The sequence below is a fragment of the Papio anubis genome, chromosome 1 (genome assembly GCF_008728515.1).
Source record: "Papio anubis isolate 15944 chromosome 1, Panubis1.0, whole genome shotgun sequence".
NCBI classification, from domain to species: domain Eukaryota; kingdom Metazoa; phylum Chordata; class Mammalia; order Primates; family Cercopithecidae; genus Papio; species Papio anubis.
In genome coordinates, this window is record NC_044976.1 from 55717836 (window position 1) to 55739862 (window position 22027).

Genomic DNA, 22027 nt, shown 5'->3' on the forward strand with positions numbered 1-22027 from the left:
TACAACCTTGGTATGGATCCAGTCAAAGCTCTCTTGCCATAACTGTAACAAGAAAGAGGAAAAAACAAATCACAAATATGGGAGACTATCTTAGTCTAACAGCTCATCTTCATGATGTGGCATTGTTAGTTATATTTACCCCACATTATTAAAAAAAATAAAATTTTAGGCAATTTATAGAAAGCCTTATAAAATCCATTTTCTATAATAGGATAAACCAAATAAGAAAGTAGGAACAGGCTGGGCACGGTGGCTCAAGCCTGTAATCCCAGCACTTTGGGAGGCCGAGACGGGCGGATCACGAGGTCAGGAGATTGAGACCATCCTGGCTAACACGGTGAAACCCCGTCTCTACTAAAAAAATACAAAAAAACTAGCCGGGCGAGGTGGCGGGCGCCTGTAGTCCCAGCTACTCGGGAGGCTGAGGCAGGAGAATGGCGTGAACCCGGGAGGCGGAGCTTGCAGTGAGCTGAGATCCGACCACTGCACTCCAGCCTGGGCGACAGAGCAAGACTCCGTCTCAAAAAAAAAAAAAATTAGGAGCAAAGGGACACAAAAAATTAGAAATGAAGATGAAGGCAGAAACAAGAATAAGACATCAAAAACATTGATACGGCTGTAGAAGACAGGCTATATGTTTGACTATGAGATTCCTAGAAGCCAAAGCAAAGAGAGAAGAGATCAGTTACAATTTCACAAAACCTATAGAACCTTTTTTCCCCTTTGGACCAGAAGTGGAGAAAGAAAACTATCTATCAGTTTTCATGAAGTCGCCACTGTGGTATCACAAATGTTAACATAAGCAATGTCTCTATAAAATTCTAAAAAAGAATGTGCCACATCTCTTACTGTATGCTGAGATCATAAAACTAACACTGACAGCATAATACAAGTAGTAACAATTTTAAATAGGGTCCAAACAATGCGGCCAAAATCCATTTAAGTTGTTTATGAACAAGGCATATTTTCTTTTTATTAACTAAATTGAAAGGTAAATAAGGGGGATCTTGCGATACAGTATCTGATGGTCTAGCTTTTGTAGGGTATAATCTAGAATTAAACAAACTAATCTTTCTTATCAGTTTACTCATCTGTAAAATAGAATAATAATAGAATAATCTCATAGGTTTATGTGAAAGTATTTTTGGAAAAATAAAATGCTATGTTCCAGAAGGCAGCACTCTTGTTATTCAGACATCAGTCAATCTCTGGCAAGGCAAAGAGGGAGGGAAGACAGTGTGCTTCTGTAATCAAACTCAAAGCTAACAAAAGCCAGAACCGGGTTTTAGCAATATTAAAGGAATTTATTTGACAGCAACATGGCATACTTAGCAACATTTCATTTAACTAATGGATCACACAGTTTCGTTAACTATTTATAGCACCATGAAAATTCATTACATAAACTCTTAGTGTATCAGAAAAAAAACAAGTATATAAACCTAAAATAATTCCGCTAGTGTTTTCAATAATTGGGACCCCAGTTACATCCAACCTTCTAAAATTCTCACCTCTAATTTTACAAAAACATATCGACCAGCAGTTGGCAGAATCTAAAGCAGCAAGCTGTCCAAGGGGCTGGGCTGGAAGCCTGCCTAACTCCGCCATTGACTGCCTGGGTCAATTTAGACCTTTAAGCTCTGTAACCAGCCTCAGACTCAATTTCTTCCTCTGTAAAATGGGAATACCTTTTCATCTCACTGGGCTTACAGGAGACCAAAATGCACAAAGCTATATAAAATGTCACAGCTGCCTGCCTTGCGTTCAGCTCATTCTCTTCTCCCACCTCCCCTTCTCATCCTCTTTTTCTCTACCCTGTCATACAGCTGTGGCTCTGTCTGCCCAGCAGGCCTTAAACTGTCCCAACCCTGAGTGGGAAAGTGCCCTATACACCTTTGCGTCCACACCAGCCCCCTGCACAGGGCCTGCCATGTTGTATTGGCTGGCAACAAATATTTAAATAAGGAAACAAATCCACTGATTCATTGAGCAAGAAGTTATTAAACACTTATTCTTTGATAGACTACTGTTCTAGATGCTCAGAAAGAAATAAAGATGATATAATTCCAACTGCAAGGTGCTCAAATTGTTAGGGAGGGAAAAAGAGACAGTGATTGCATGGCATGGTAACAGTTGGTATGAGAGAAATCATAGGAGTCTCAGGGATGCAGAGGATAGGCACTGCCTCAACCTGGAGATGCTACAGGGTGGAGTGAGGCAGAGTTAGCAGTGGGGACGCAGACGGTAGACTTCCGAGAAGAGGAGATCCTTGAACTGAGTTCAGGAAGACTAGTAAATGTTAGTCACCTTAAGAAAAAAAGCTGTGGATGTTAGCAAGAAACAGAGAGAAGACATAATCAATCCTGGGAACTCAAACAGTTCATCATGGCTGGGTAGCAACAAGAGGCAAGTCTGCAGAAAGAGACAGAGGCCAGAGTGCAGTGGGCCTGAATTCAGATCCTGCTAGCGAGGTGCTTGAAAGGGGTGCTGTAAACCCAGTGGTGTACAGCCCAAGGAGGCCCCAAGAAAATCCACTGGGGTGGGAAAATCAAACTCTACAATGCGTAAGATTATTTTTAGCTACAAAAATAAATAAAGGTTTATTCATTTAATATGCAGATCAATAGTAGCACAGGTATGTACCATATTCCAAAATTCATACACTGGTGAAGACCTCAAAAATTACTCATTGATTCATTGACTACTCACAGGTGACAGGGGCCACCACAGTGGGATAACAGGGAAGCAACTGATACAGACTATGTTCTTGCAAGATGGTGCTTGTCCAGGAATCACCCAGGGACTGAGGGCCAAGCAAAAGACTGCTGCGTGAAGGGAATAAATTTAAAAGCACACATGCTTCCATTTTCTTCTCCAAAGAGGTCCTAGATAAATGAATCTTCAAAAAAAAAAAAAAAGGTAAAAAGCAAACATACCCAACTCCTTCAGAACATAGTCATTAAATCACAGGTTCTGTCAATCAAATCAGGTCAACACACACTTCCCAAACACTGACTCTGTGTAAGCAGACCCTGTAAATGCTGGAGGTACAGAAGGAGATTAAACAAGGCTGGCCACAGCTACAGCCTCCCAGGGCAGGGTCTGAACTCAGGTGCTCATCACACCTGCTCTCCAACATACGGGTTCTAAAGGGGCATCTCCCTCATTGGCCTTTATAGCGACGATACCATTCCTCATTTTAACCCGACTCCACACCAGCCAGGTGAGGGGAGGCAGGCATACTGTGTTTATTTGCTCTTGGAGACCGAACGCCCTGTGCTCATCCCTGTTTCCTCCACAGAGTGTTTGAGCAACGTGAACTATTGCTATTCCCTAGGGTCTAGCAGGGAGAAAAGACAAGTATTTAACACCGGCCTCCCTGTGAAGGGGATTTTAAATAAACAAATGCCGCATTTGGCAGCTTCACCTGCTGATTTACCTAAAATATATACCACCATTATTTACTCTCCCTTCCACAAGCTGCATTTCATTATCTTCAAAGTTGACAATCAGAAAGAGAACAGAACCAACACCTTAAGTACCAAGCCTAGCTAGTGCAACAGATGTCCCCAAGCTGCTCCGCTTCACGAGTGCCCCTGGGCAGGGACTCATCTTGAACCATCCAACTCTCAGTGACTGTCTGGGTCCCAATGACAGATTCCTCCTGTAAGAGTGTTACCGGCTGGACCCACTCAAGGTCCCTGCTAATAGATGCCACCTTCTCCTTCTGGAGGGAAGAGAAAGACAGGTGGCAGGCTTTCTCTCATCACTGATAACCTATTTTTCTTCTCGCTCCCCTCAAACATATTTTTACTGCCTTTCTTTTGACAAAAAGGGCTATCATCTTCCTTTAGCTTGCTAAATCTCAATTACTGTAAAATGGATACATGGATGGCTCAAATTTTCTCCACAAAAGGATCTGCGCTTGACGGGAAGCAACCGAATTTCCACAATTATCTCCCTGACAAAAAGCACACGCAACAGTGATAACCGTGTTTTCCTGAAGCCATAAATGAGAATGGAGGCCCTGACAAAGGATGTCTTTTTGTTGTTGTTTCCCGATTTGTGAATGTATTTATTGGAACCATCTCACAAAAACGTAGAAATGCAATCACACTTGGAAAGTAATGGGCAAATCAGCAACATGGAAAAGCTTCCTCACTGTTTCACCCTGCGAACCCCCCTGCGAACCACGACAAACTCAAACTCCCCTGCACAGGAAGCCTTCCCTGACCACCTACCTGCCCTCACTCCTTACACACCACACCGCTACCTACGAGGAAGAGCACGGTGGGCAGCTCCCGAATGGGAGCTGCAGCTGGAATCACCTGAGGAGCTGCTGCCCATCCCTGGATTCTTATTTAATTGGTTTGAGGTGCCACATGGGCACTGGGATTTTTTTTTTCTTTAATTTTATGTTTTAGAGACAGAGTCTCACTCTGTTGTGGGATACAGTGCAGCGGTACAATCATAGCTTACTGCAGTCTCAACTCCTGGGTTTGAGGGATCCTCCCACCTCAGCGTCCCAGGTAGCTGGGACTACAGGTGCATGACACTGCACCCAGCTTGGCAAAAGGAGATTTAAAAGCTTCCCAGGTGATTCTAAAATGCAGTCACATTTGGCAAACACAGGAATAAAGGTTAAGAGAACTTGGCATGACCCCTCTCACTTGGGTAGGGTTGGGCATGTTATTTAACTCCCACAAACCTGAATATGTTCACTGCAAAATGCGATGACTCTGAATACATGCCACATCTGACTATAGTATTAAATGATGTAATCCACATAAAATGTTTATCTCACAGTGGTAAGTGCTGGTGGAAAGCAGAGAAATGCCCCTCCCCAAAGATGCCCAAGCCCTAATCACTGGAACCTGATGTAGATGACTGAGATAATGAAAACTGGGGCTTTTAAACTCCTGAGATTTAGATGACATTCGAGGTTTTGAACAGAAGAGACCAGAGAGATCCTGGGTTGGGGGGATATATACTGCATGAAGGATGAACGCTGATCTCTGGGTGGGAGGGCCGACAGTGGTAGACAGAACGGTGACCCCCACAGATGCCTCCTCCCTAGCTTCTGGAGCCTGTGAACATGTCGTCTGTCACATGGCAAAGGAGTTGTATGTGTTACTGCCCTGCTCTGCCTTTCACCCCAGTCAAGTCCCAGCTGGCTGGGCCCAGGACAGATCCCTCCCCAAGGACAATCTGCTGCCTGACCAGCAGTCATAGTTCGGCCTGACAGAAAGAACTACATCCAAGTTGGATATATAAAAAGATATGCATATTCTGTCTTTCAGGAATTTGAATTTGTTAATGCAGACTCTATCCACGGGTAGAGAGCCCAGATGAAGAGGCAGAAGCCAGGAGGCAGCAAGGCCAAGACTTTGCAGAAGTTGTGAGTTAGCAGAAGTGAGGACTAGCAGAAGCCACTACGTAAAGAAACAATAGATAATTAGAAAGGGGAAAGAGATCATTTTCAGTAGAAGTAGAAACTGAAGACACCCAATGGCAGGGAGCAAACAAAATCCTGTGCAGCGGGAACAACACAATACCTAATCCCAAGAGATACCCAGGATTCTTCCTGTGAGAAAGTCATACCCAGTCTTCACGAGGCCAGGCTCTATGGCTATTCCTAGCTCCAGAAAAATTCCCCCCTGCCTTACTGCTATTCATGGCCTTACTATGCCATAGTCCTCCTCATTGTAGGGGCCTGCAACAAACAGCCTGAAGCTCCTATACCTGTCATCGGAACCCTTAGTCCATTCTCTTGTTGCTATAGAGAAATACCTGAGGCTCCGTAATTTATAAGAAAAGAGGTTTATCTGGCTTATGGTTCTGGGGAGGCTTCAGAAAGTTTTTACTCATAGCAGAAGGGAAGATAAAACAGGAGCAGGCACTTCATGTGGTAAAAACAGGAGCAGGAGAGAGGGTGGGGGAGGTGCCTCATACTTTTAAACAATCAAGTGTCCTGAGAACTCACTCACTATTGTGAAGACAGCATTGAGGGATGGGGCTCGACAATTCATGAGAAATCCACCCCCCGTCCTGCATCCAGTCACCTCCCACCAGGCCCCACCTCCAACACTGGAGATTACAATTCAGCATGAGATCTGGGCAGGGACACAGATCCAAACTATACCACCGTTATCTGGTGTCTGGCAAAGAAAAGCCATGAGCATCACCGTCTCACAGACTTGCCCTGGGAGTTCCAACTGTAGCTCCACCAAGTTCCAGATGTGTGACCTTCAGCAAATCTCTTGAAGTCTTTGAGCCTCCCTTTCTACCTCTGGAAGGCTTGGAAATTGGTACCTTACCCATAAGCGTTGCTGAGTAGAATAAATAAGGTAATATATGCAAATTGCCTGGTATTAGAGAAGGTGTTCATTACATATTGTTTGCCTTCCCTTCCCTCTATTTCATTTGCATATACCTCTTTGGAATGAAAAGAAAGGTGTTTCTGATATTTATTTGCTATACCATATAACTATTGATTACTTAATCCATACTTCTCAAAATGAGTTAGGAAACAATTATTAATACCAAAAAATTATTTCTCCTATGATGTGAAATCTGATATGTTCACTTTGCCTGATCTTCAGGCTCTAGTTCGGTATATCTCCCCAAACTCACAACTCAGGTCAGCATCCCTAAGTGAAATACAAGGTATAGGCGGACCGGGTTGGTCACAGACCCCAGAGCACACCTTGGTTATCAAATACCACACTTCCTCACCTATTCAAACTCAGCTCACCTTTGGAGGTGCCAGCGGGAAACTGATGACACACTCACATTAAGATTATTTCTGAAGACTTAATAAAGAGATTATTTACACATGAGTGGGCTAGGTTGAAGAGAAACCCCAAAGGACAGTGCAGTGTCCCAGGGAGAGAAGAGCAGAACTGTTACTCTGCTAGGCCTGAAGGGATGAGAGAAGGGAAAGGCTACCAGACCAGGAGGGAACCCTGCAGAGACAGTTCCTTAAAAGGAGCAGTGACCTTCAGTCCAGGAAGCAGCAAACCCAAGGCCAGCCAGCAGGGAGAAAGAAGCTGAAAGGGAGATCAAAAACACAGAGACTTACCTCTCCTTTCCTCTCCTAAGCCTCCTGCTAGGACCCAGCACTGGCTAATCCCCATAAGTGGCCAAAGGGTCAGAAGGCCCACAGAGGAAAGAGGGATGGATGCAGTCCACACAGGTCAGCTTCCCAGAGCAGGAGAATGGGGCAGAGAGAGCCCCTGGAGGGGCAAGCAGGAGACAGCTAAAGGCCCAGGTGAAGCCCTCCCGCTCCAGTAAGAATTTCCTATCACAGCCTATATTCTTCAAAATTCCCAAGGAACTGCATGCCTTTGTGTCTCCTATAACAGAGCATAAAACAGAAGGGAGAAATGAAGAAAAGGAAGCAATTACCTTCATGAGAACCTACTAGGCTTCATGTTCTGTGCTAGGCAGTGTACACATTCCCCATGCCGTTACTTCTTTACAATCTGGGAAGGTAAGTATGATTCTTCCCATTTTGAAGTGGTGGAAACAGAGGCACAGAAGTGATAAAATATCAAGTCCTGGGTCCCGTTCCTATGGTGAATCCAGATCTAGAACCCAAGTGTATCTGATTCCAAATGTCACAACGTTTCCATAAAACCATACTGCCTTCATAGTCATTTCTTATCTACCTGTATCTTGTCCCTCAATGAGCCTGAAGGCCACCTGAAGGCATAGATGGTCTTCTATTTCTCTCGCATCTTCCTTTGCCTTTGTGCTAATAAGATGCAAGAAAGCTCCACATGTATATTAGCTGATAAATAAAATCACAAAATCTTTGAAATCCCCACAATCCTATTTTTTTCTCAGTTTAAAAATACCTTGTTTTGCCAAACACTCAGAAACTTCTTTTCTCTCTTAGAACAGGCTTTCTTTTTTTTTTTTTTTTTTACACACATCTTATATTGGGATTCACAACTCATCACTCCCACAAGAAATCCCCCCAGGCTCCTTGTCTGTTCAGGCAAGCACTTGGTAAATTCGGAAAACAGTTCAGGTTCATTTCTGCTTGCCAAGTACAAGGCTTCTGGGTAGCCTGCTCTTATGCGAAGCTTTAAAAGAAATATTATGGTCATTTACTTAAGCATATCCAACAATATTTTTAAAAATGGACTCTTTGAAGTATTAGTAATAATAAAAACAATAAAATAATTAATGATATGACCATGGCAGCTCTGTATATTTGATATTATGTAAGTGCAATCTTACCTGGTGAGAATTTCTAAAAGGCCCCGAGTGCCTTTCTGACATTTCATCATTAACTCCTTTTGCCTTCTCTGCAGGGTAGCAAAGGTGAGCTTGTGTAGGCTTCAAGTGGAGGTTGAGGCCTGAGGCCCAAACAACTCACTTTCTCCACTCTACACTCACCTCTCATTTAACAGGAAGACAACAAACCTCGTCAGAACATAGCAACAGTGAAAGGAAAGGATCTTGCAGTTTTTCAGGAGGACCCCCTTGGGTCCCCCTTTGTCTGTGCACTCATTTGACATTTCCTTTCTAACAACGACTGTCACGGTTTGCCAAATACCTTCTCTTTCGTGCTTTCATTTCATCTTCATGGTGCTGTCCTCATTTTACCGTGGTTGGAGATGATATAAGCCACAGTTTCCAGCTACATAGGAGTGGACTCCATGCCTTTTGAGTCCAAGATCTTTTCTGTACCTTGTAAATACCACCTGAATTCTGGCTCTATATTATGCTATCTTAATTAGATGATCAGCCCTATTACAGATACTGCCATCCTGAATGATAGTGAAAGAGCAGCACCTGTTGCTAGTAGGAGAGTTGCCTACAATCTTCCCCACTCCTCCCCAGCTGGTGAGACCACACCTCCTTCCCCACCTGTTGAATCTAGACCACACCTCCTTCTCCATCTGCTGAATCTAGGCCACACCCTCTTTCCCTTTCTGTTGAATCTAGGCCACGCTCCCTTTCCTGTCTATCGAATCTAGACCACACCTCCTTTCCTGTCTGCTGAATCTAGGCTACACCCTCTTTCCCTGTCTGTTGAATCCAGACCACCTCCCCTTCCCTGTCTGTTGAACATAGACTACACCCCCTTTCCTATCTGTTGAATCTAGGCCACACCCTCTTTCCTGTTTGTTGAATCTAGGCCACACCTCCTTTCCTGTATGTTGAATCTAGACCACACTCTCTTCCCTGTCAATTCAATCTAGACCACACCTCCTACACCACCTTCTTTCCCTAGCTAAGGAATCTAGACCACACCTCCCAGACCAGGCCTCCTCCCCATCTGCTGAATCTAGACTACACCTCCTGTCCAATCTGTTGAATCTCTGCACCTTTGCCCAGCCACCTGATGAGAGCTGTGGGGTCACTAACCTGAATAATAATGCTTTTTCCCTCTCCGGAGGGAACTTCAACCTTTGCTCATTAAAATTTATAGTCTAAATTAGAAGTACTCTTTAGAGATAAAAAGACCAAAATCAAGATAAAACAATACTAAATTGCTTCCAAGAACCAAACTAGTATGTCAGTTAATGCAGATTTGTAATTGGGTTATCCCTAAAAAATGAGCCAGCCTTGATTAGGTGCCCATTAGCTTTCAGCTTCCAGAGAGCAGCAAGCTAGTCCTGCAAACAGTCATTCTCTTGACATCTGTGATTCTCTGGGTATTACCAGTTAATGTCCATGCAAGGAGGAATGGATATATGATCAGAAGAAGCATGAAAAGATCTCCTCCTCTCAGGAATTCCAGGGGGAAACACCCACAGAAAATCACAGGGTTGAAAAAAATTGGTATATCAAATACTCCTTTGAAAAATTTTATAAAAGCTATGAACACTTTCCCAAAGCTCAAGTAAAGAACTTAAGATGTAAAGTGGGGATTTAAAAAAAAATTCAAAAAGGAAACAAAAACTCAATATGTTTTAAAAGCACAATTTAAAAATCGTCAGTACTATATGCACTGACTTTTCATCTTCTAACTTTTTATCCAATCATTCTGTTGGCATATGGCCACAAAATCACAGTAAAATAAGAAATGGCTTCTAATAATAATAAGACTGTATGGCTAAAAAGTACTTTTCCATCTGTGTGTCCAAATGAAATTCTCTCAATACCCTCAGAAACACACAAAATAGGAATCTCAGTGCTCATTTTAAAGACTGAGCAACTGAGGCTCCAGGAAGGAAACTGACTTACCTAGGAAATGTACTCCAGTACTAGGAAATGGCGGCAACCAAGCTAAGATCAAAGGCTTTAGGCTTCTAGTCTAGGGTTTTAAAGATGAAAAGAAACTCGGATATCAGCTAGACCCACAGCCTAGAGCAAGCTTGTCCAACCAGCACTCTGCCAGCCACATGTAGCCCAGGATGGCTTTGAATGCGACCCAACACAAATTCATAAACGTTCTTAAAATATTATGAAATTTTTTGTGATATTTTTTAGCCCATCAGCTATCATTAGTGTATTTTATGTGTGGCCCAAGGATATTCTTCTTTTTCCAACGTGGCTCAGGGAAGCCAAAAGATTGGATACCCCTGACCTAGAGTCTTCACTTTACATTGAAGAACGATATCTTAGAAAGATCGAATGCTTTGCCTGAAGTTACACAATGAGTAAGTTACACAGATCAATTAGCTAGGTCACCTGATCTTTAGTCCACTTCTGACACCACTGTGGTTCACCGAGCCCATCGTTCATAACATCTGTCAGAGAGAATACTTCCATATGATTTGTATTATTAGGCAATTTGTAGCTTCATTCACTTTTATAAGATTTCTGCTCCTAGAATAAGTTAGTTTTAAAACATTTCAAAAAGCATAAAAGTGTCTTTTAAAAGAATTAAAGCATGATAAGACTTCTGCCCACACTTTAGAGGGAGCCCTTTGTACACAACATAATTTACCAAAACTCAGGTAACATAACTTACCAAACTCAATGTTTTCTAGCATTCTAGAAAACATTTTCCTAGAACTCCAGGCACGGGCAAGAAAGAACTCAGACACAGAAGAAATAACTCAGCAGCTGAAAGCAAACAAACCCCAACAACCTGGGCAAATTAATTTCTAGTAAAGAGCTCTACTCAGAGATTTAAAAATATAAAGTTAAATACTACATTACCCATGTTGATCATGCTGCAGAGCAAAGCTCCAGAACGGACAGCCCTCCTGGCCCTTATGGGAGCTCAAAGCCACCCCACAAAGAAGGAAGGACAAAGTACACAGCTGAGATCATAATTAGTGACTTTCAGTGATCACCAGAGAAGGGGTTTGGCAAGGAACAATCACATGGGGAGACGCAGTTTAGTGTTCTGCTGCAAACATCATCAGGGCAGGAGGCATTCACACACAGACCCCCGCCACTCCAAACACGTTTATTTACTCTTTCAATCAATGCATAGTATAATTTACAGACTGCGGGCTGTTTGCCATACATTGTTCAGTTCTGAGGACACAGATTATGTTCTAGTGAAGGGTGGTGGACAATAAATCAATCAAGTCTATCAAGTATACTATATGTCACGTATTGGTAAGTGTTATGAAGAAATACAAGGATGGGAGGGCTATACCAAGTGCTGGAGAGGAGTAAGTCTTTTTAATGAGTAGTTAGCAAAGGCCACACTGAGATGACATTGGAGCAAAATGTTTAAGAGGGTGAAGGTGCGTGCCATGCAGAGATCTGGGGGAAGAGCATTTGAGGCAGAGGGAACAGCAAGCCCAAAAAACTCTGAGGCAGAAATGAGCCAAGCACTTTCATCAAAGAACAGTGGAGATGCTAGGATGGGACACAGAGGACAGGGAAAAAGAAGTAAAGGATGAGATCAACAAAGTGGATGCCAGAGCCAGGCCCTAGAGACGGAAAGTATGGCAGAGTCCTTGCTGCTCAGTGGCTCCCAGTCTAGCAGGAAGTAAGCAATTGTGCCCAGAAGGCTAGGGTTTTCCGGGCTGGCTTCGCCAATCGCTCCAAGGAAAACTTTTGTGAGGCTCCCTTTCCTCATTTGTAAAAGAAAAAAGAACAATAATAATCTCATTTCATCTATCCCACTAACCCTGCTCCCATCACTGTAGTGAGCTAGCTTCAAATGCTACTGTCATTCCTCTGCAGAACAACTGCAAGGGTTTAATAGTTTCATTTCCATAATAGTTTCTTTCACAGATAAGAAACTTAAATGCAGAGAGTTAAAGTTCTTGCTCAAGAAAATACAGATAGAGAGATGGGCATGGTAGCTTACTCCTGTAATCCTGGCTGCTTGGAAGACTGAGGTGGGGAGTGTGTGAGCCTAGCAACTTGAGGCTGCGCTGAGCAATGACAGTGCCACTGTACTCCAGCCTAGGTGACAGAGCAAGAGCCCATCTCTAAAAAAAAATAGATAGATGATAAACAGATTGACAGACAAGCGGCAGAACTCGGATTTGAAAATGTCTTTGTGACTCCAAAAGCCCATTGCTCCAATATGCTCACGTGACGGACCCAAGAAAACGACAGCTGTTAAGTGTCGCCCAGCGTGAGAAGGGCAACACGGCCCCGTAATGGCTATTGCTCTTCTAATGACACAGTGGGCTAGGTGGGATGATGGAACAAAGTGGACTCTCTCATCACAATTGCTGAGCAGTCCCACGTGGGTACAAAGCTCAATCTGAGGGTGCCAAGATTAAACTTATCCTCCTTCTCTAGGTGTTGCCACAGACTTGATAAGCTTGGATTCCTGAAGCCTGAGCACACTGGGAAACTGAGGCAGTCATTTAAGTCATCAAATGCCCCAAGCTCAGAAAGTCGAGCTTTGTGAAAATGAAAAAAAGAAAAAATATCAGACATCAAACTCTGTGTAGCTGACTTAAGAGTGACAGGAGTTGTTTTTCACCACCTCCCGCCAACCACCACACACACACACACACACACACACACACACACACACAGCTTCTTGGTTGCAACCTGTCTGAAGGGGAGGAAAGAAACTCAGTTATGTTGGGGAGCATGTTTATAGCCCTGAACCTTGCTCCCAATAAATGAAGATTCAGTTTAACTCATCTGGAAAAGTTAACTTTTCTGGATACTCTGTCACTCGGAATGTCCCACACCCTTTACTTCCTACGCAATCTATATCCAGGCAAAGGTCATCAGTGGACACCTTACCTCAAGCCAATATAACTTGGTATTGACTGTGTTTGTGTTGCTGTCCATGTGAATGCATCTTTCTTGTGACTATAATACAATGGCAATAAACATGACGATGGTGATGGTAAAAATAATGAAGGCTGCAAGGCGAAGTCAAGTCTTCAGCTGAATCCCTGGCACTGAATGTTATGGTTTCTTAACCTCCCTGGGCCTAAATTTCTCATCTCTGAAATGTTACTACTAATTTATCTTGCAACATTAATATTGTGGTGAGGGAGGGGGAAGTAGCTAAAGTCCTTGAGTCCACAGTTGTTCCTTCATAACTGACTGTTGTTATTCTCTGTCAAAAGAAAGGTGAATAAGATTTACACATTTTTATTCCATCCATAATCTCATGTGATCCCCCAAACACGACCCCAGCCCTTAACTTGGGGTCTCTCCCTTAGTAGTCGTTCAAAATATAAAATCCAGAACTAGATGAGAGTTTAGAAATAACCTAAGTCTTTCATTTTACCACTGGGGAAAGTGAGGTTCAAAGAGGGGACACATAATTTTATCCAAGCAGATGCTGTCTACGATAATTTAGAAACCTCTTCCTGATGATAAACTCAGCCAAAGGTAGTAAGTATCGCATCATAAGTGAAATGCCATAGGGAAACTCACCAGGGCCCAGGCTAATGCATCCAGGATCTGATTTAGTTGTTGTGATACCCGGAATCATACAAAGGCTTTATTAAAACTCCATTTACTGGAGGAAAGTGTCTTGTGCCTTGAATGTAAAATGGCCCCTATTCACACTGACCTCTCAGTGTGCAGGGAAATGAAGGCCAAACTTCCCAAAGGTTCTCATTTGCAGCAGTGGCTGGTGAACAGCAGTGGCTGGTGAGCAGCAGTGGAGTGTGCAAACTCCAGCACTATTGCTTTCCACCTGTTTCTCCACTTGCTCATTATCTCTGAGTTCCAGGGGGCCAGTTCCACACTCAGCCTAATGGAACAGGGAGGGGCGCTTTTGCTGGACTGAACTGTCCACTTTAACAAGGTCAGGGCAGCGCTCACTCTCATGAAGCCCTGGGCGGGCCTGCACACTTGCTCAGGAATCCTGGGATGAGGCTCTCTGAAAAGAAGGTTTTGTGCATTTCTGTCTGTCGTTATCCAGGAGCAGATGGGGTGCTAAAATTAAGGATGCAGTGCCCCAGTTTTTAGGCACTCACTGTTTCTGTGGAAATGATGCTGAGGCTGAAAGCTAGAGTGCAGGGTAAAGTCAATTGAGAATGAGGCCTCAAGGTATGGCAGGAAAATAGCACAGGTTTGGGTCTGTGTGGGTCGTGCTTTGCCCATCTCTCCTGCACGGCTTTGAATGAGCTGCAACTTCCCTGAGCCCTAGCCTGGTCCCCACAATATGACAGTCACAGGGCCTAGGTACTGCTTCTTTCTTTCATAGGATCCTTTCTTTGCAAAATGTGTTTTAAAAAATTATATTCAATTACTGTGTTGGTATTATGACAAGCATAATTTTTTTTTCTTTTCTTTTTTTTTTTTTTTGTTTTTGTTTTTTGAGACAGAGTCTCACTCTGTCTCCCAGGCTGGAGTACAGTGGCCCGATCTCAGCTCGTTACAACCTCTGCCTCCCGGGTTCAAGCGATTCTCCTGCCTCAGCCTCCCGAGTAGCTGGGACTACAGGCGACCGCCACCACTTCCGGCTAATTTTTGTATTTTTAGTAGAGACGGGGTTTCACCATATTGGCCAAGCAGGTCTCGAACTCCTGACCTTGTGATCTGCCCGCCTCGGCCTTCCAAAGTGCTGGGATTACAGGCGTGAGCCACCGCGCCCAGCTGACAAGCATAATCTTTGACCCTAAAAGTCCATTTCCTTCTTCTGAGTTTAAAAGAAGTGAAAATCTATTTGTGGGACCTCAAAAATACAGTGGGGGCCCGAGACACTGTGCCTGCTATGAGGAAGGGGTAAGTTGGCCCCAGTGTGGCCACAGTTTCCATAATAGAAAAGTGGAATTGATGGCTCCTGCCACTCAAGATGTTGTTAGGATGAGTAGTTTAATACAAAGTTGACTTCCCACTATGCCTGTTCCAGCAGATGCTCAGTCAGTGGTTGTTAACAATATATTATGTTTATTATTCAGAAAATGTAATTTAGCCATTTCCATAGACAATGTTTATGTCCCCTCTCCCTGCACACACACACAAATTTATACATTGAAACCTAATCCCCAGGATGATGGAATGTGGAGGTGAAGCCTCTGGGAGGTGATGGGATTTATGCTCTTACAGGAAAGACCTCAGAGAAGTCCCTCACCCCTTCCACCAAGTGAGGTTACAGTGAGAAGGTGCCATCTATGAACCAGGAAGTGAATTCTCACAGACGCTGAATCTGCTAGAGTCTTGACCTTGGACTTTCCAGCCTCCAGGACTGTAAGAAGTAAATTTCTGTTATTTACAAACCACCCGATCTATGGCATTCTGTTATAGCAGTCCAAAAGGACCAAGACAGCCATTCTTCAAAGAAAACAGGATTCTGCATCTTTTGGCAGGGGAGACATGAGTTTGTTCCCTATGCAATTTATTCACTCAGCTCCTCAAAATATCCCAATCGCTATGAGGACGTGGTTGTTCTCAATAGATACGCATACTGAATACTGACAACACACTTAAAAGGAAACATATTCCCACCAAGGGGAAACTTTATCAAAATTGTCCTTGTTATTAATTTTTGAAAAACATCAAAATATCAGAGCACTTAGAAAAATCAATGTCTCAGGCTCTGTTAGCTGAAGTTGGAGCTGTGGCCGGGATTTTGGGAACAGCACCTGACTTGGAGTCTCACATGTGCTTTGCTGACCTGGTTCAACTTCCATCAGAGGCTTGGCAGGTCCTTCACACTCCAAGCCCCAGTTCTCTTTTCTGCAGTATGGAATGCCAATCCCTACTTACAATAGGGATGTTGTGAGGCTCAGAGGATCTAATGAATGTTCACTAAGCAATTTACCAAGGTTTACCACAGAACACTCTATCCCTTAAGGATGCTCTTTACAAATAAGTAACGGATAAGCCAGGCCTGGTGTGGCACACCTGTGGTCCCAACTACTTGGGAAGTTGAGGCAGAAGGATTGCTTGAGCTCAGAAGTCCCAGGCCAGCCTGGGCAACATAGCAACGCATTGTCTCAGGAAAAAAAAAAAAACACAAAACACACACGTGTGCGCACACACACACACACAAGGGATGAACAGATGGAAAAAAAGGACAGATGAACAGGTACACAGATGGGAAGAAGGGAAGGAGGCAGGGAGGAAGAGAGAGAATGGATCCATGTTTAAATAGTTCTCAAAACAATAATATAATAGTCCCTGATCCCTTGAGATATCATAATAAACATTACTATATTAACAACTTTGAAAAGCCCTTTGTCAAGGGCACTTACTTTACAGATGACCAGAAATTCTATAATTTGTTTAACCAAATTTCCTCCTGGCATAACTATCGATATCCTATTTGATCTGAGAAATGCCCACCACCCCACTTCCTTCTGTCCTTTCTGCTTCAAGGTCTTTGCAGTTTTGTTTCCTCTCTTGGCTCCTTCTTGTCTGATAGGCTTCCACTCAAATGTCACTTATTTAAAGTGGCTTTCCAAGGTCACCCAAACTTGTGTCCTCATACTAGTTACTGTATCATTTCCAACTATTTATTTATTTATTTTTGAGATGGAGTCTCCCTCTGTCGCCCAGGTTGGAGTGAATAGATGGTGGAAAGTTTACCTATTATATGACTTTTTTTTTTTTTTGAGACAGAGTATTGCTCTGTCGCCCAGGCTAGAGTGTAGTGGCGCGATCTCAGCTCACTGAAACCTCTTCCTCCCAGGTTCACGCCATTCTCCTGCCTCAGCCTCCCGAGTAGCTGGGACTACAGGCGCCCACCACCATGCCCGGCTAATATTTTGTACTTTTAGTACAGCCGGGGTCTCACCATGTTAGCCAAGATGGTCTTGATCTCCTGACCTCATGATCCACCCACCTCAGCCTTCCAAAGTGCTGGGATTACAGGCGTGAGCCACCGCGCCCGGCCGCCTATTACACGTTCTTTAGGAAACACTTTAAACCTTCTGGGCCTTGATTTTCCTATGTTGGAAGACTATAAAGCTCTTCCCACCATTGTTATTTTAAGTACAGGTATAGCAGCTATAGAGACCCCATTTATTAAGTATCTACAATATGGCAAGGAACTTTTTCTGGGGTAACTTTATTCACTTTTAAAACAAGTTTATGATAGACGTATTACTATCCAAATTTAAAGATCAGAAAACTTTAGACAAAAGCTTAAATTCCCTCTTAGTATAAGTGACGGAACCTATTGTCCAGTCCTAAACCAGTGCTGTGTCTACATTATGAATCTATGAGACAGAGGAAATAGTGGCTCTATTGCAAAAGAAATACGACTTCAAACAGAACAGGAGAGAGAAAACAGGTGAGGCATTTTGCACATAATCCAATTTACTGTGTATTATTCTATGCCTAGAAAACAAGAAGCACTTCCTAAGTCAGTGGATTTCTAAAGAGTCAAATCTTAGATCTATACAAATGCATTTTATTTTGTAATAAAATCTTGTGCATTTTATTTGCAGCACTTGTTCTAAATCATCTCTACACTTGACAGTCAGGCGCCATCCACCTTCCCCCTCATATGAAGATTTTATTTTCTCTTGGAGAGCAATTACCGGACAAATGCCAGGCTACAGAAGGTGTTTCTCCAGCAGCAGCATCTGTCTCCTTGGCAGGCTCCCCAGGCAATTTTATTGGCAGTGCTAAAATGGCCAGGGGGTCAGTCAGAGCTCAGCTGCCCACAAGCTCTCAGGTGGCCTACCAGCCTCTGCTTGGATATCTCAAAAAGAAAAAAAAAAAACAGCTTGGATCTACCTCAAAAGTTGAAGATTGGCCAAAGAAAAGTTGTTCAGTGAGAACCATTTGGGCAATCCTAGTTTCTGCTGGGAGCCAAAAAATTCCCATTATCCTCTTTGCTAAACAAACCACCAGTGACAGCAACCTACATAAGGGCATAGACACTCAGATTCTGAGGTAACAGGCAAATATGTGCAGTGGCAGCCACCTTAAAATGGCACACCCCCAGTGATCCCTGCCTAGTAATATTCATGCCTTTGTTAATCTCCTCCCTGAGTGTGGGCTGGACTTAGTGACTTCCTTGTAAGCAAGTATGCTTATTTGTAAATAAATGGAATATGGCAAAAGTAATGGGATGTCACTTGATAAATTAGGTTATAGAAAGACCCCAACTTTCATCTTGTTCTCCATCTCTTGCCCTCTCATTAGCTTGCTCTGATGGAAGCCAGTTGCCGTATTTGTGAGCCACCCTATCGGGAGGCCACATGACAGAGAACTGAGGGAAGCCTTCGGCAAATAGCCTAACAAGAACTGAGATCCCCAGTCCAACAGCATGCAAGGAACTGAAGTCCACCAATGGCCCCTTGAGTGAGCCTGGAAACAGATTGATCCCGGGTGAGCCTTGCAATGACGGGAGCAGCTCTGGCCAATGCCTTGATTGCAGTCTTGTGAGAAGTCCTGAGCAAGGGCACCCAGCTCAACTGACGCATCAAAGCTGTGGGATTATAAATGTTTGTTCTTTTAAGCTGCTACATGCTGGAGTAATTTGTTATGCAGCAGTCGTTAACTAATATGTGTTCTTAAAACACAATTTTTTTTAGTCACGTAAATAGAATGACCTCTTTCAAGTATGCTCAAAGATTACCTCTATGGGTCTGTCCTAATTATCCTATTGAAAATCACAGCTCACTTCTACCCCACTCCCATACAACCTTATGCTGTACCATCTTTTCATATTTGCTGAATCCTTAAGCATTATCTTTGAACACTATGTTGTTCAAAGAGTGGTCTTTGAACCAGCAGCATCCACCTCACATGGGAGCTTGTTAGAAATGAAGTCTCAGGTACCATTCCAGATCTATTGAGTCAAAATCTGCACATTAGGAAGATCCCCAGGTGATTTACAGATACATCAACATTTGAGAAACACTAGTCTAATATGAAATTTTCTTATTTATTTATTGTTTTGCCTGTCTCCCACCCTCCCTCAACCTCAATGATAAGTGAGCTATGGAAGTCATTGTTGATACTGAGTGCCACCATTTGAAAGTGCCTAGTCTGCTTTTGTAAAGATCAACCCAGCAAGGAGAGACAGACATGGACTATGTGTTTGTAAATTTTACAATCAATGCTATTTGTATCTAAGTTCATTTGAATAGGGTTTCTGTCTCCTGCAGTCAGGAGTATTTCCAAATGGCAAGGTCAGAGCCATCTACAAATCACACACAGCATCTCTCACTTTGTCTCCAGCAAGACACTGACTGAAATCTCCCAGCTGCAACTCAAAAAAAAAAAAAGAAAAAGAAAAAGAAAAATCCCAGGGAAGACTTTAGTCCAGAGAGAATGATTTGCATACTCCCAGATCAGTTGATTGCATCTAAAGGCGTGGAACTGAATGGTAGTTCCAAACCAACCATACAATTCAGGTTTGGTAAAGAAGATCCTCCAGAAAAAGAAAATTCGCTGTTTCTTTCTGGAGAAAAGGAGAGAAGTACTAAAGTAAACAAAATGTCACATATTCATTGAATTTTACAACTTTATGCTCTTTAGATGCTGTCCTACAACTTAAAATACTCTAGTAGATAGAATACCTGACACCTCCACCATCTTGATATACCTCCATAAGCCAGGCAAGTTCCTACTCAGCCTTCGACAATCAGATCAAAAGTTACCTCCTCTATGTGGCACTCGCTAGTTCCCTGCTGCCTTGTAAAAGAAGGTGCCTGCTTCCCCTTTGCCTCCCAAGGGAGATAAAAAATATCTTCACTAATCTCATTGGATTCTTCCACCCTCTGTTAGAGAAAATATGCATAGGGCACTTTGACTCAATATAGTAAATGCAGTATTAATCTTTCAACCTTTTGTTTACCAATTAATTTGCAAAAAAAAAAAAATGAATTTTCCTCAAATTCCTCAGCCTCTGGATTGAGGATAAAAGAGATGGGTAAAGACATGGACTTGTTATGTTGTGTTTTCACATTTTGCATGTTTATTTTGAAAGGACTGTACCATCACAGTTCTATGGATTCCCTGCCTGCTCTTTACAGTAGCACACTTGGCCAAGATCATGTATAAAAATATGGTCTTCCATCAACAACAGAAACACAGTCCATGTCCACCTGTTTTGCTTTTGTTCCCCATTTCCTAACCCGTGCCCTCTAACCACTGAGGGTGAAAGGCCTCCATGTTATTAGCACTGGAGATCCCCACCTGTCTTCCATCTAGGAAACTCTCAGGGGTTGTGGAAGATCTTATTGAATCACCTTGTCTTTTCAGAAGTGTTGCATGGCCCCAGGGCTGCTGCTAATTACTAAACCTGTTACTATTGTGTGTGCTGCTCCCCTTCTCTGCAAACAGCTTGCTTGGAGATTGAAGAGGGGAGCCATTGAGATGGGCACCTTCTTCCTGGCAGAGCTCATGGTCCAGCTCCCAAAAGGATGCATCAGTACCAGCAGCTGAGGATTGGGGGAGGGCAGATTTGGGTCAGAGTCAGCAGCTGCAAACATGAACAAATGGCTGCCTCTTCCGTGGCAGTTTTTCGACACACATATTTGGAATCCAGCCACTTCCTCTGCATGAGTCACCAAGGAAAGACGCCTGTTTAGGGTAAGGCATCTTCAAGGTCCTTGAAGCCCTCCCTAATTCCCTTGGTCCTTCTCTGGATGTCTGTTTCTTAACACAAAACACCCCCACCCCCAATTCAGGTATTTTGTATGACCTCTCTTAAGGCAATGAGCTCTCACATTTTCATTAGCGCATTGACATATAGGAAGCTTTTTCCCTTACACTGCCTTTTCTTGCCCACTTTCCTCAGATATGCTGAAAAAGCCAGACACTTGCTTTCTTGGACTCCCTTCTGGCTGCAAGTGGCAATATGATACAGTTCTGGCAAAATAAGAATAAACAGAGGGTAGGTGGGTGTCTTGCTTTGTGGGAGTTCCTTCTGGGAAAAAAATAATAACCTCTGATCAAAGAAGGGAGACAAGTAAGGAAACCTCTTCTTATCATCCTGGCTGTCCTGGCTTCTTTCTGTTTTCGGTGAAATTCTATGAAGGTGTGATACTTGGATCTATAGCAGCTATCCTGGGACCATGAAGCAATTAATCTGAGGATGGCACAGGGCTGAAGGAAAGAACTTGAGCCCCTGATAACAACTTTGAACTATCACACTCATCTTAGGACCACTCCCTCTGAGTTTCTGTTACATCAGATAAAATGGCTTTATTCCTTAAGTCACTGTGATAGGGTTTGGCTCTGTATGCCCACCCAAATCTCATCTCGAATTGTGTCAAGGGAGGGACCTGGTGGGAGGGGACTGTATTATGGGGGTGCCAGCAAGGTCCCAGAAGGTACCTGCTTCCCCTTTGCCTTATGCCATGATTGTAAGTTTCCTGAAGCCTCCCCAGCCATGCAGAACTGTGAGTCAATTAAACTTCTTTCTTTAAACATCACCCAGTCACAGGTATTCTTTACAGCAGTGTGAAAACTGACTAATAGACACTGGCAGCCAGATTTTTCATTTATGCTCACTAACAGCCTCATGTACATCTACAAGATTATTATGCACACTAACTTCTTGAATTTTGTAAGGTCATAGAGCATTAATGATAAAATAGATCTTCTCCATATAAACAGGCATTCCCCCAAGTCTCGCCTACTATTTCAGGAGAATCAAAGATTCTCTATAAACCTATCCATGCACATACTACAATGTATGAATCTCTTGTTCAGACAGAAACATGTCTATAGATCATGTTCACACATTATGGGATTATATAATCAA

General features: G+C 43.1%; 1 protein-coding gene across 11 annotated transcripts in view; it reads right to left on the minus strand.

The window, feature by feature from the left end:
• The window catches only part of DAB1 (DAB adaptor protein 1), a 1241370-nt gene that overhangs the window by 303087 nt on the left and 916256 nt on the right, over positions 1–22027 (minus strand). The window contains exon 1 of one of the 11 annotated variants that reach the window (XM_009209413.4): positions 11125–14638. The exons of the other annotated variants lie outside the window; for them this stretch is intronic. The gene's annotated coding sequence lies outside the window, so the exon portion shown is untranslated. Of the gene's footprint in view, positions 1–11124; positions 14639–22027 lie in introns of those variants that run through there. 11 annotated transcript variants of the gene reach the window in all.